Source organism: Spermophilus citellus (genome assembly GCF_964194105.1).
Source record: "Spermophilus citellus genome assembly, chromosome: 4".
NCBI lineage: Eukaryota > Metazoa > Chordata > Mammalia > Rodentia > Sciuridae > Spermophilus > Spermophilus citellus.
In genome coordinates this window covers 194,233,210-194,246,290 of record NC_138185.1, presented here as the reverse complement: position 1 = coordinate 194,246,290, position 13,081 = coordinate 194,233,210, and positions in this window count along the sequence as shown.

Sequence of the window (13,081 nt, the reverse complement as noted above, 5' to 3'; positions counted from 1 at the left end):
ACCAGATGTGCCCCCCACTCCCACCAATGGAGGGGTAGATGGGGTTCCAGGACTTCTTTTAAAAAATGTGCCTGTGCTGCCATCCACATCAAAATAGAGTTCTATTTTTAAGTTTGGAATTTTCTGTTGGATGACAAATAAATGTTTTCAATTTTTGTTTTTATAATAGTTTATTTTATCAACACATATTAATTATGAATATTAATGGGGTTTGATGTGATAATTCCATATGTACATACAGTATGCACTGACCAATCCTACCACTGTTCCCTCCCCTCAGCCATCCCCGTCATTAGTAATCACTATGCTACTTTCAGGTCAACTATTTTTTTTAATTCCATAAATGAGAGAGAACAGACTTTGTCTGACTTATTTCACTTAAAATAATATATTCTAGTTTCATCCATTTTGCTACAAATGAAAAGACTTTGTTCTTATTAATGGCTAGGCAATATTCCATTGTGTATATATAAGACATTTTTCATTATCTACTCATCTGCTGACAGGCACCTCAGTTGATTCTTTATCTTAGCTGTTGTGATTCACATGAACACAGGTGTGCAGGTATCTCTTAGGTTTGCTCATCTCACTTTTATTTCCTAGAAGTAGGGTAGCTGGATCATACAGTGGTTCTATTTTCATTTTTTGTGGAATCCTTATACTTCAGAGGTTCTAATAATTTGCATTTCTGCTACCAGTGTATAAGAATTCTATTTCCTCCACATTCTTATCAACATTTACTGTTCTTATTATATTAATTATTTTGGTAATAATTCTAACTTGAATATAGTTGTGATTTGTGTATCTATAGTGGCTTAGATAATGAAATGTTTTGTTTTTCTTCTTCTAAGAAGTATCTATTCAAATAATTTGTGCAGTTTTAAATTATAGGACTTGCTTTTGGTTGTTATGTTTTTTGAGTTCCTTACATATTCTGGATATTAACCCTGTCAGATTAAATTTTGGCATATATATTTATTGCATTCTGTAGATTGTCTTTTCACTCTATTGATTGTTTCCTTTGCTGTTCAGAACTTTTTCATTTGATATAATCCCATTATTCTTTGTTGTTGTTGTTGTTAATACTGGGAAGGGAATTGAACCTATGGGTGCTTTGCCACTGAGATTCATCTACAGACCATTTTTTTTTAATATTTTGAGGCAAGGTCTCACTAAGTTGCTGAGGCTGGTCTCCTATTTGTGATTTTCCTGCCTCAGCCTCCAGAGTTGCTGAGATTGGAAGTGTGCACCACTGCACTCAGCCCATTAGTCAATTTTTGAATAAAAGCATATGTCTAAGCATCTGAGTGACTAACTTATAATTAAACATTCCTATTGATTATGATTTTTGTGTCATTTTCACCAAATTAAAGGTAAAAATGGGATAATAACATTTTATAAACCAAGGCATCATGGTTGCTTCAGTGGATAAAAGTTTTCAGAACAATTTTGTTATTATTTTGATTATCTTCTACACACAGGCTAAATGCCAAAGAATTTGCATTAACATAGTCACAGCTATCTTCTTTGCAACTTGCATTCCACTCTAGGGAAAATACCACATTCAAAGATGGAGAACAGGCTACAGGGACAGGGAGAGCACAGAGGGCACTGTCCCTTCTTGAGGCTATTTGACAAATTCCCCTTCTGCGCATTTCTCTTTGCTTCAGCTGTGGCAAAATCTTATAGGGCAGTTTGTCTTGCTTAATACCTGAGCCATATTTTGAAGAAAATTCCACAAGGAATCAAGCAAGTAGAGGAAGAACTGTCTCAACTTTGGTGAATTCATGAATGAAACCTTCTGCTGACTCTCAGACAGCCATGCTATATGCTTCCTGCTCAGGACTGGTGATCTTGTCTATATTCAGGGAGCAGCATTTACTACTCAAAATGGCTAAGATGTTCTATGCCTTGGTTTTAGGATGACCTTCAACCCTCTTGGGATTGGAGAATATCCCTATTACATTTCCAGTGTAACAATGCCTTTGGTATATTAAGAAGGGTGCCATAGAGACTCTATGACCCAGGCAGAGGGCCTGTTATGCTCCCCACACTCCCAGAGGGAGTTATGACCCTGAACTGCACGTACAGACACAGCTGTCCCTTTCCTTTTCTGGTATGTCCAGGTATCTAAACTAAGGGCCTGGGCTCCTCCTGAGAAGCTCATCAGGAGACCAGCAGTGTTTCCAGGCAAGCCAGCTAGGGGCAACAGCTCCTTCCCCATAAAGAAACCCTGCCTATACAGGTGAGCCTGGCATGGCACTGTGCTTTGAGGCTCTTGACGGGCTGCACAGGTGCAGCACAAACTCAAAGGGTGAGGAGGTCCTGGGTGTGGTCACCCAGGGAGGGGTGATTCCTCTGTCCAGTATTCCTGGCTAGAGATCTCTGTCAGGACTTTCCAGCTCTGTTGCCTCAGAGCCAGGACATCTGGGGTTCTTGGATTACTCTCCAGGGCAGAATTGGGGAAGGGACAATGTCAAAGGGAACTGGGTTGTTTCCCAGTGGAGCCTGTGTTCAGCACAGATGTTTCCTTTCTTCCATAGATAAAGAACATGCCTAACAAGGTCCACTAGCTCTGCTACAGGACATTTTAGTTAGTTGGTCTGTGCTGAAACAAATCAGTTTAACTGCTTATAAATAAGCTGAGGCAAAATAGTTTATGAGCTAATCTGTGATTTCTTCTTACAACTGGAACCAGGAATGTGTGTCTTCCTGATTCTTTTGTTTTAATTTGTTATATATGACAGCAGAATGCATTACAATTTATATTACACATATAGAGCACAATTTTTCATATCTCTGGTTGTACACAAAATAGGGTCACACCATTTGTGTCTTCACACATGTACTTAGGGTAATGATGTCCATCTCATTCCTGTCTTTCCTACCCTCTTTCCCCCTCCCTTTACCTCCCTCCCCTCTGCCCTATCTAAAGTTTGTCAAATCCTCGCATTCTACCCCCCAAACCCATTAAGAATCAGCATCCCTTTATCAGAGAAAACATTAGCATTTTTTTGGGGGGGGGATTGGCTAACTTCACTTAGCAATAATCTTCTCCAACTCCATCTATTAACCTTCAAATACCATGATTTTATTTTCTTTCAATGATGAATAGTGTTCCATTGTGTATATATACCACATTTTCTTTGTCCATTCATCAACTGAAGAGCATCTAGGTTGGTTCCACAGTTTAGCTATTGTGAGTTGTGCTGCTATAAATATTGATGTGGTTGTGTCCTTGTAGTGTGCTGTTTTTTAAGTCCTTTGGGAATAGACCAAAGAGTGGGATAGCTAGGTCAAATAGTTCCATTCCAGTTTTCCAAGGAGCCTTCATGCTGCTTTACACATTGGCTGAACCAATTTGCATTCCCACCAGCAATGTATGAGTGTACTTTTCTCCCCACATCCTCGCCAATACTTCTTGTTGTTTGCATTCTTAATAGCTGCCATTCTGACTTAGAGTAGTTTTGACTTGCATTTCTCTAATTGCTAGACATGTTGAACATTTTTGCATATATTTGTTGATTGATTGTATATCATCTGCTGAGAAGTGTCTGTTTAGTTTATTGGCCTATTTATTAATTGGGGGTTATTTGTTTTTTGGTGTTAAGATTTTTGATTTTTTAATATATCCTAGAGATTAATGCTTTATCTGATGTGCATGTGGCAAAAATTTGCTCCCAAAATGTAGGCTCTCTATTCGCCTCACTGATTGTTTCTTTCGCTGAGAAAACCTTTTTTAGTTTGAGTCCATCCCATTTATTGATTCTTGATTTTAATTATAGTGCTACAGGAGTCTTATTAAGGATGTCGGGCATGATGCTGATTTGGGCCTTCTTTTACTTGTAATAGGCACAGTATCTCAGGTTTAATTCTTAGGTCCTTGATCCATTTTGTTTCTTACTGATTTTAACAAGAGAAACTCCATCTTTAGTAAATGGAACTTTTTTTGCTCTGCCCTTGATTTCTTTTTCCCATGGTGTTGTTTAGAAATGTGAATGCTTAAAACATTTTTTAAGAGGACAGCTAAGAATAGCATTTATTAATTTCCGTATATTGAACCAGCCTTGCATCCCAGGGATAAATCCTACTTGATCATGGTGCACAAGTTTTTTGATATGTTTTTGTATTCGATTCGCCAGAATTTTATTGAGAATTTTTGCATCCAAGTTCATTAGAGATATTGGTCTGTAGTTTTCTTTCTTTGAAGTGTCTTTGTCTGGTTTTGGGATCAGAGTGATGTTGGCCTCATAGAATGAATTTGGAAGAGCTCCTTCTTTTTCTATTTCTTGAAATAGCTTGAAAAGTATTGGTATTAATTCTTCTTTGAAGGTTTTGTAGAACTCCGCTGTATACCCATCTGGTCCAGGGCTTTTCTTGGTTGGTAGTCTTTTGATGGCTTCTTCTATTTCTTCCTTTGTTATTGGTCTGTTTAAATTGTGTGTGTCTTCCTGTCTCAATCTGGGCAGATCATATGCCTTAAGAAATTTATCGATATCTTCACTATCTTCTATTTTATTGGAATATAGGGTTTCAAAATACTTTCTAATTGTCTTCTGTATTTCTGTAGCATCTGTTGTGATATTGCCTTTTACATCCCGTATGTTGGTAATTTGAGTTCTCTCTCTTCTTCTCTTCATTAGCATGACTAAGGGCCTGTCTATCTTATTTATTTTTTCAAAGAACCAACTTTTAGTTTTATCAATTTTTTCAATGTTTTTTTTGTTTCAATTTCGTTGATTTCTGCTCTAATTTTAATTATTTCTTGTCTTCTACTACATTTGCTGTTGTTTTGCTCTTCCTTTTCTAGGTTTTTGAGGTGTAGTGTGAGTTCATTTATTTGTTGGTTATTTCTTTTTTTTGAGGAAAGAACTCCAAGAAATGAATTTTCCTCTTAAAACTGCTTTCATTGTGTCCCAGAGATTCCGGTATGTTGTGTCTGTATTATCATTTGTCTCTAAGAATTTTTTCATCTCCTCCTTTATGTCTTCTGTAACCCCTTGATCATTCAGTAACATATTGTTCATTTTCCATGTGATGTAGGATTTTCCCTTCCTTCTTTTATCATTGATTTCCAATTTCATTCCATTGTGATCAGATATGGTGCATGGTATTATCTCCACGCCTTTATACTTACTAAGCGTTGCCTTATGGCATAATATACGGTCTATCTTTGAGTAGGATCCATGTGCTGCTGAGAAGAACATGTATCCACTTGATGATGGTTGATATATTCTATATATGTCGGTTAAGTCTAGGTTATTGATTGTGCTATTGAGTTCTATAGTTTCTTTATTCAGTTTTTGTCTAGAGGATCTGTCTAATGGCGAGAGTGGTGTGTTGAAGTCACCCATAATTATTGTGTTGTGGTCTATTTGACTCTTGAACTTGAGGAGAGTTTGTTTTATGAACGTTGCAGCTCCATTGTTTGGTGCATACAAATTGATAATTGTTATGTCTTGCAGGGAAATGGATGGCATTAGAGAAGATTATGCTAAGTGAAGCTAGCCAAGCCCTAAAAAACAAATGCCAAATGTCTTCTTTGATATAAAGAGAGCAACTAAGAACAGAACAGGAAGGAAGAGCATGAGGAAAAGACTAATAATAAACAAAGACGAATGGGGGGAGAGAAAGGGAGAGAGAAGGAAAAGCATATGGAAATGGTAGGAGACCTTCAATGATACACAAAATTATAAGAGGTTATGAGGGGCAAGGGGGAGGGGGGAAAAGGGGAGAGAATTGAACAACAGCAGAGGAGGTAGAGAGGGAAGATGGGAGGGGAGGGGAGGGGAGGGGGGGGATAGTAGGGGATAGGAAAGGTAGCAGAATACAACAGACACTAATATGCCATTATGTAATAATGTGAGTATGTAACAGTTGTGATTCTGCAATCTGTATTTGGGGTAAAAATGGGAGTTCAAAACCCAATTGAGTCTAATGTATGAAAGATGATATGTCATGAGCTCTGTAATGTTTTGAACAATCAATAAAAAAATAATTCAGTATACCTCTCTAAAATAGAGTCTTTAAAAAAAAAACCCCAACCCTATTGCTATTGTTACAAATAACCAAAGTTAACATCACTTCCTTAATAATAATATCCAGTCAAGTTACCAAAAAAAAAAAAAAAGAGGACAGCTAAGAGAGACCGTCCTCCTGTCTGGGACACTGTAGGTTCCGAGCAGCCCTGTCAGTACAGGCTGTTCCAGGGCATCTTGCTCCCACTGTGCCAACACACCTCACTCTGACCTTTCACTCAGTCTGGCAACTCTTCAATGCTGAAGAATGACCTTGAGGTTCTGTGCTCTGAGATGTTCAGGGTTCTACACATGACTCTAGCAGTGAAACCTGACCTGTTTTTTTTTTCCATTGTATTTGTGCAACCATACTCCTGCAGCAACCAACAAAAAATTCAGGTGTCTGCTGACAACAGCGGAGGATGCCCATGTTCACTGGGATCCCAAATGGATAAAATACTCTCATGTTTCTCCACACCAACTGAACATAAACAGATGAATTTTGGCTCCTACTGCAACTCTTGGGGAGTCAGATCACTAGGGGAAGGTCCCTAACCTTTTGAAGATCTGGAGCCCTGCATGTTCTTTTTCTACCTTGCATTCTCTGGGCTTGGCAGGTGTAAGGCAGGCTTTGCAAGGCCTGATGCTGCTCTCATTTCAGTGGCTGGAATAGCAAGAAGCCATGGCATAAAAGCTTGATTTGTTTCTTGATAAATCTGTCTGGGCATCACATAGAGATTAACTTTCTTTATAAGAATGAATTATTATGGGCTGTGGGTGTAACTCAGTGGTAGAGCACTTGACTAGCATGCATAAGACCCTGTGTTTAATTCCCAGCACTGAAAAAAAAACAATTAATTATTATAATAGCCTCAGTTTGTGCTGATTTCCTCAGGTTTCCCTGCCACAAGTCAAGCTTTCCACCACAATAGATGAGTCAATTAACTATCTTTCATATATTTTCACTTTTATCAATTTTAAATAACAGTTTTATTGAGATGTAACTCCCATGCCATAAATGTATCCTTTTAGTATATTCACGGAATTGTGTAGTCATCACTACTAATTGTAGTACATTAGGGCAGTAAAACAATTCTGTCTCATACTGTAATGGTGGACACATGTCACTATGTGTTTGTCTCAACCCAGTGAATGAACGGCTCTGACATTGAAACCTAACGTAAACTACACACTCTGGCTGACAACGATGAGTCCATGCAGTTTCTTAAGTTACAAAAAATGTATCTCTCTGCTGCAGGATATTGATAGAGGGAGGCTATGTATAAAGGGGTCAGAGTCAGTTTGTGACTCAGGAGACATGATATGAAATTATTCATTAACAATAAATAAAGTATTTCCCATGTTATTTTTGCCAGATTCCATGATTGGCAAGGTAGGAACAAAGGTTTTGACTAAAAGTTTACCTTCTTGTTAGAAAGTCCAAACTCTGTTTTTACTTTTTACCTTAATACCATCTGTAGGAATAAAAAGGCATATGTAAGACCAAAAGATATATGACCATGTTAGCCTATGACTATAGTTCATAATAATTTTAAGTTCTCCATTTTACATCAAATAACATACTGAAAATGATCCAACCCAATAAGTTATAAAACAGCTTCTCAGAGCTGTCATCTCCCACTATACAGGAAGCATGTGACAGGACCCAGGCAAACCTGCCCCATATCTGGTAACTCCATTTCCTGTTAGAGCAGATGCAGTGCATAGCCCAGTAACTTTGCTTGAACCCCTTGAGCACAAGGTACAGAATTAAGATCTGGATTTGAGACGAAACATAGAGCATTTCTCTCGGGAAAGAGCTACCACTATGCTGGCCACCAGCCTGCTGGGAGCAGCCATCGCCTCCATCTGTCTTGGTAAGGATGTGCACAAGCACAGGGCTCAGGCTCTTCTCAGCCCTGAAGGTCCTGCAGAGAAGATCTTTGTTTTCTGATGAGGTTCTGAGGGATGAATAAAAGGCAATGGGATCAGAGTGCTGGGTCCTTAGTCACTCTATCCTTTTGACTCCCATAGTTCCAGATAAAGAATTAGTCTATTTCTTCCTCTCTCCTGCAGGAACCAGCATGGCCCAGAAGGTAATTCAAGCTCAGACTGAAATTTCTGTGGTGGAGAACAAGGCTGTGACCTTGGACTGTGTGTATGAAACCAGTGATTCTACTTATTACTTATTCTGGTACAAACAACTACCCAGTGGGAAACTGACTCTCCTTATTCGTCAGGAATCTTACAATCAGCAAAATGCAACAGAGGGTCTCTATTCCCTCAACTTCCAGAAGGCATCCAGTTCCATCCAGCTCACCATCACAGCCTCACAGCTCATGGATGCAGCAGTGTATTTCTGTGCCCTGAGAGAGGCCACAGTGAGAGGGCTGCCTGTGGGAGTCCCACAAAAACCTCAAGAAGAGGTAGGGCCTCTGGGGGGAGACCCCACCACAGACAGGGAGGAGCAGGGGCTGTGTCAGCACAGGTGGGGGTTGGGCAAGGAAACCTGAGTGCAGTTCATGTAGAATGTCCAGATGTTCACTTGTGAGAAGGATGTGTAGCTCCTGTTCTGTGTGATAGGTTGAGATAGAACATGTAGTACATATTTTTATAACACATGCAAAATTTATTTTCAAAATACAGTTTAATAAGACTTATTAATCTGTATTAATTTCATTGAATTGAGAAAGTTTTCAAATTACCTTTATACCCAATCATGATTTTATTGATGAGTTGTTAAATTTTTAGAGTCATAAATGCATTTATGCATTCATTAGTACGTTAAATGCTCTAATCCACTTGTAAAACAAATGCTTTTCATTTTTTTGAGAAATTTTCACAGTATTTTTTCTCAAAAATAATCAGAATAATTTTTTTTATTGGTTATTCAAAACATTACAAAGCTCTTGACATATCATATTTCATACATTTGATTCAAGTGGGTTATGAACTCCCATTTTTACCCCATATACAGATTGCAGAATCACATCAGTTTTCTGAAAAATAATCAGTTTTCTGAAAAATAATTATTTCTCAAAAATAATCAGAATAATTTTTTAATCAATCAGGTGAAATAAATTATTTAATTTAGAGCTTTTCCCATAATCATACTAGGAACCTTTTGTACAAGCAGAGTATATCTGAAATGTTCCCTAATTTGCCATGGTCTGGCTTCCCTCTTTTTGATATGATTATGATTTTTTAAAAGCATCTATATCTATTGCTGCCTACAAAGGGAGATAATTAGTTGAAAATTTCTCCTGACCTGTGGATTCTCTTGTCTTCATCCTTTCTCTTCAAGTTACTGCCAGTTTGAAGATGAGAAGAGATCAAGACCAGAATGGCAGCTGTCATAGCTGCCAACACCAGAGGGTCTTTGCCAGTGTCAATCTCTAGACTAAACATGAAAATGTTCCCAGGTGTATAACCAGTGCTCAAGGACAAGGATTTTATTTGTCTTTCTCCACACATGTTTCAAAAACCTAGGAATTTTATTGTCATCATTTAGAACTCAGATATCATATTAAAAACAATATTTCTTGCTTTCCTAAATAAATTGGAGATCTATAAATGCTACATCCTTTGGGATAGAGGTTAAATGTTCTACTTGAACATGTAAAGACTTTAAAGAATATTCATTTATTTTAAAATATGTAAATTTACCATTCATTTTATAATATAAATTTCTATAAATTTAAAATGTTCACTTATTAGTTACAAAATTATTTATATCAACAAAGAAATCCATAATATAGACAAATATGAATTAATGTTTTTTTAAAGTGTGTCTGTTTTTTTCCCATAATTTCATGTATCAAACTGTTTCCAGTCTGGACATTGAAGTGTAGGTTATTCATTAATGTATAATTAATTTGAGAGATTCTGAGTTTCTATTATAGGTGTTAGAAAATTATTAGGTAACTAGATAAGATTCCTGCCTTTATGGATGTGAAAATCAGTGTGTTTTACTGGTATCTGTTACAGAATAGCAGGCAGAAAGAACACTGAACTGAAGTTTTAGAGATCATTACATATATAACCTATGTGATGTTAAGACAATTAACTTCTTTGAACCTCTGTTTCCTTATCTGCAAGTGCAGAGGTTTAAAGTAGGCAGTGGTATTGAATAGTTCTTTCCAAAATTCTTCTGGCCTCACAAACACTTATTTCACTCTTTTTGAGTTCATAACACTTATTAGCTACCCTTCTATATTTGGAAGAAGACAACTGGGTGTCACATAAACTTCCATGGTGTTCCACCCACTGCAGAAGAGTGTAACAGGAATAACAAGGAGCCAGAGGGAGGTTGGAGTGAGGAGAGTGACCTGGGAAATCACCTGCTACCAACACACTGGTGTTGCTGTTCTAGGTAGGTATGATGGAGAGGGAGAGGGAGAAGGAGAGGAGAAAGAGATGGATGGAAGTAGCATGAGGAGGGGAAGGGAATGAGGAAAGAAGAAGGAGAAGGAGGAGGAAGGATGAAACTGAGGGATCAGGAGAGAGGAACAAAGGAAAAGAGAAGAAAGGAGTGAGGGAGAGAACAGGTGTCCACTCATGAATAAAGCAGCTTCTATTGAAATGTGATGTTGTGGTCTCTTTCAGAACTTATCAGACTCACTTTCTTTCCTCCATGTAGAGAATCAGAAGTGTAGAAAATGCCCACTTGACAAACATGAGGTCACTGACATTTGCCAGCTAGCTGGAGCTCCAGATGACACAGCCTCTTGAGAAGTCCTAAGGTAGATGAAGAGACAGGCATTTTAAATCAGCAGTGCCAAATGTCCTTGTAAAGTGAACATAATTCCCTATTCCTAGTGGAGCTAAGAACTTTGTAGGTGTTTGGGGCTCCTTCAGCATCAAAACCCTATCTAGAGCTGGGTTGCAAAGGCAGATGCTCACAGGTGTTTACAGGAAACTGTACATAAGTGTGACTGTCTAAATGTTTGAAAAATGGGGAAAACCTGGTGCTCTATTAACTGGCACTGGACCATGGTGTTAAAGGATAAAAGAAGGTGACATGGTAAACTTCACTTTCTCTGAAGTAGAGTGGAGATGCCAATAAGTTATACAAGATTAAAGGTCTTTCACTTTGTCCCTGATTCCTATCTGAGTCAGGCTGCAAGCTTATTGCAGGTGGACAAGCCTGGTGAATAAGATGATTGATAATGACCATCAGGCTCCAGCCCTGTTACCTCCTCTACAGGTGCTCCCTGAAATTAGTCACTCCCATGCCCACACCTCAGAGGCTGTGGTCTTGTACATCTATCTCCACTGTAGGGTTGTGGCAGAATTCCTGGAATAGAAATTAATATGAAAATCAAAGGAAAGTAACAGCAGTCAGTAACAAAAATGCCAGGAGTGCCCCTGCATTCTCAATAAGCTGTCCAGGGTCCTGAACCACGTTGCTCTTATGACTTTTGGATGAGATCCACTCTCATACGTTTTACTTTGTAAAGAAAAGAAGAAAGTAAATATTAGACACACATTAAATGGATACAAATAAGCTCTGAACTCCACCTCTGATCCCTCTCTACTTTTGTGCCGGTTGCATTTGCTTTTCACCTGGTCCTAGTGCAGCCTGCTCTCCACCTTTATCCTTTTGATGTTGGCCCTTATCACCATCTTATTCCAGAGACAGAAACAGCTCAAGGCTCTGCTCATGCCAAATGGCATTTTTGAAAGCTCTCCCACCTGATTTCTTAACTGAAGTTTCCTTTTATTTGAGAATGAGGAAAATTGCCATCAGAGAGAGATGTCTTCGGGAGTAAATAACACAATGCCAAATATGTCCTTTGTTACCTGTAAAGTCTCACACCAGTATTATACTATGACCTTCAGTCTACCTCAGCATTTCCCAACAGAGACACTAAATTAGTTGAATGTGAAATATTACTCAACCCAATGGGTTTTCAGGAGAAAAAAATTTCTTTGTTTCTTCTTTACTATGTCTGAAAATATATTGCCATCTAGAAGAATTACTAATTCACAATAAGTACAAAGGACAGAGGGATATATTAAACTTATCATAATTATCTCATAAGCAAAATTCATAGTGTTATAAATTCTGCAGGACAAAAAACTCTGAATTTTTCAACAATAAGCTTCAGAAAATGAAATGGAATGAGGAAACCTAGAAAATAAAGTTTCTGAAAATGAATCAATCCCTTAGGTGGATGCTGAATCAAACAAATTGTAAAATAATTGAAAAATTGAATATATATTGGTCATTCAATTGTATTAAGGAATTACTATTAAGTTTTGGGTGTGATAATGGCCTTGTGATTGTTTATAAAAGTCAAAATTTAGAGATTTGCTATACAATTATCAAAGACAAAAATTCTATATCTAGGACTTTTAAAATGGTTAAAGGAAAAGTTGTTGAGTAATAAGTGAAAGAAGTTTGGTCATAAATTAATAATTATGAAACTGAGTGATGGGTACATGGGGCTTAATTTCTCCATACACTAAACGTTCAAATATATTTGAAATTATCCTTAATATAACAAAAAGTACAAATCAGCTAGATTCAAACCCTATCATCTTCATTGCAGAATGACCTTTGACATACTCTCTAACTTGTTGGTGCCTCACTTTCCTTATTTGTAAAATAGTGATATATAACTTATCATGTAGAGTTGGGAATCAAACAAAACCATGAGTCTATATAAATTATGTATATCTATTTATATCAGTTGTATATACACCATATGTACATCAATGTAAATTATCATATATATACACACTATATATATGTGTGTGTACACACAAGCATGAATACACAAAGTTGTTAGTTTTTTTTTTCATTACTGGGGTTTGAACCTAGGGCTTCACACATATTAGGTAAACATCTACCACTGAACTATCTAAATTTTTTTATTTTGAGACAGTATTGTCAAATTGCCAAGCTTGGCCTTGCAATTGAGGTCCTCCTCCCCCAGCTTCCTAAGTAGTTAGGATTATAGGTGTGTGCCATCACAACCAGGGAGCATGTTAATTTGACACAGTGGAAACTCAGTTTGTGCTAGCTATTATTAGTATAAAGGGTAAAGGTGGTTCTTGGA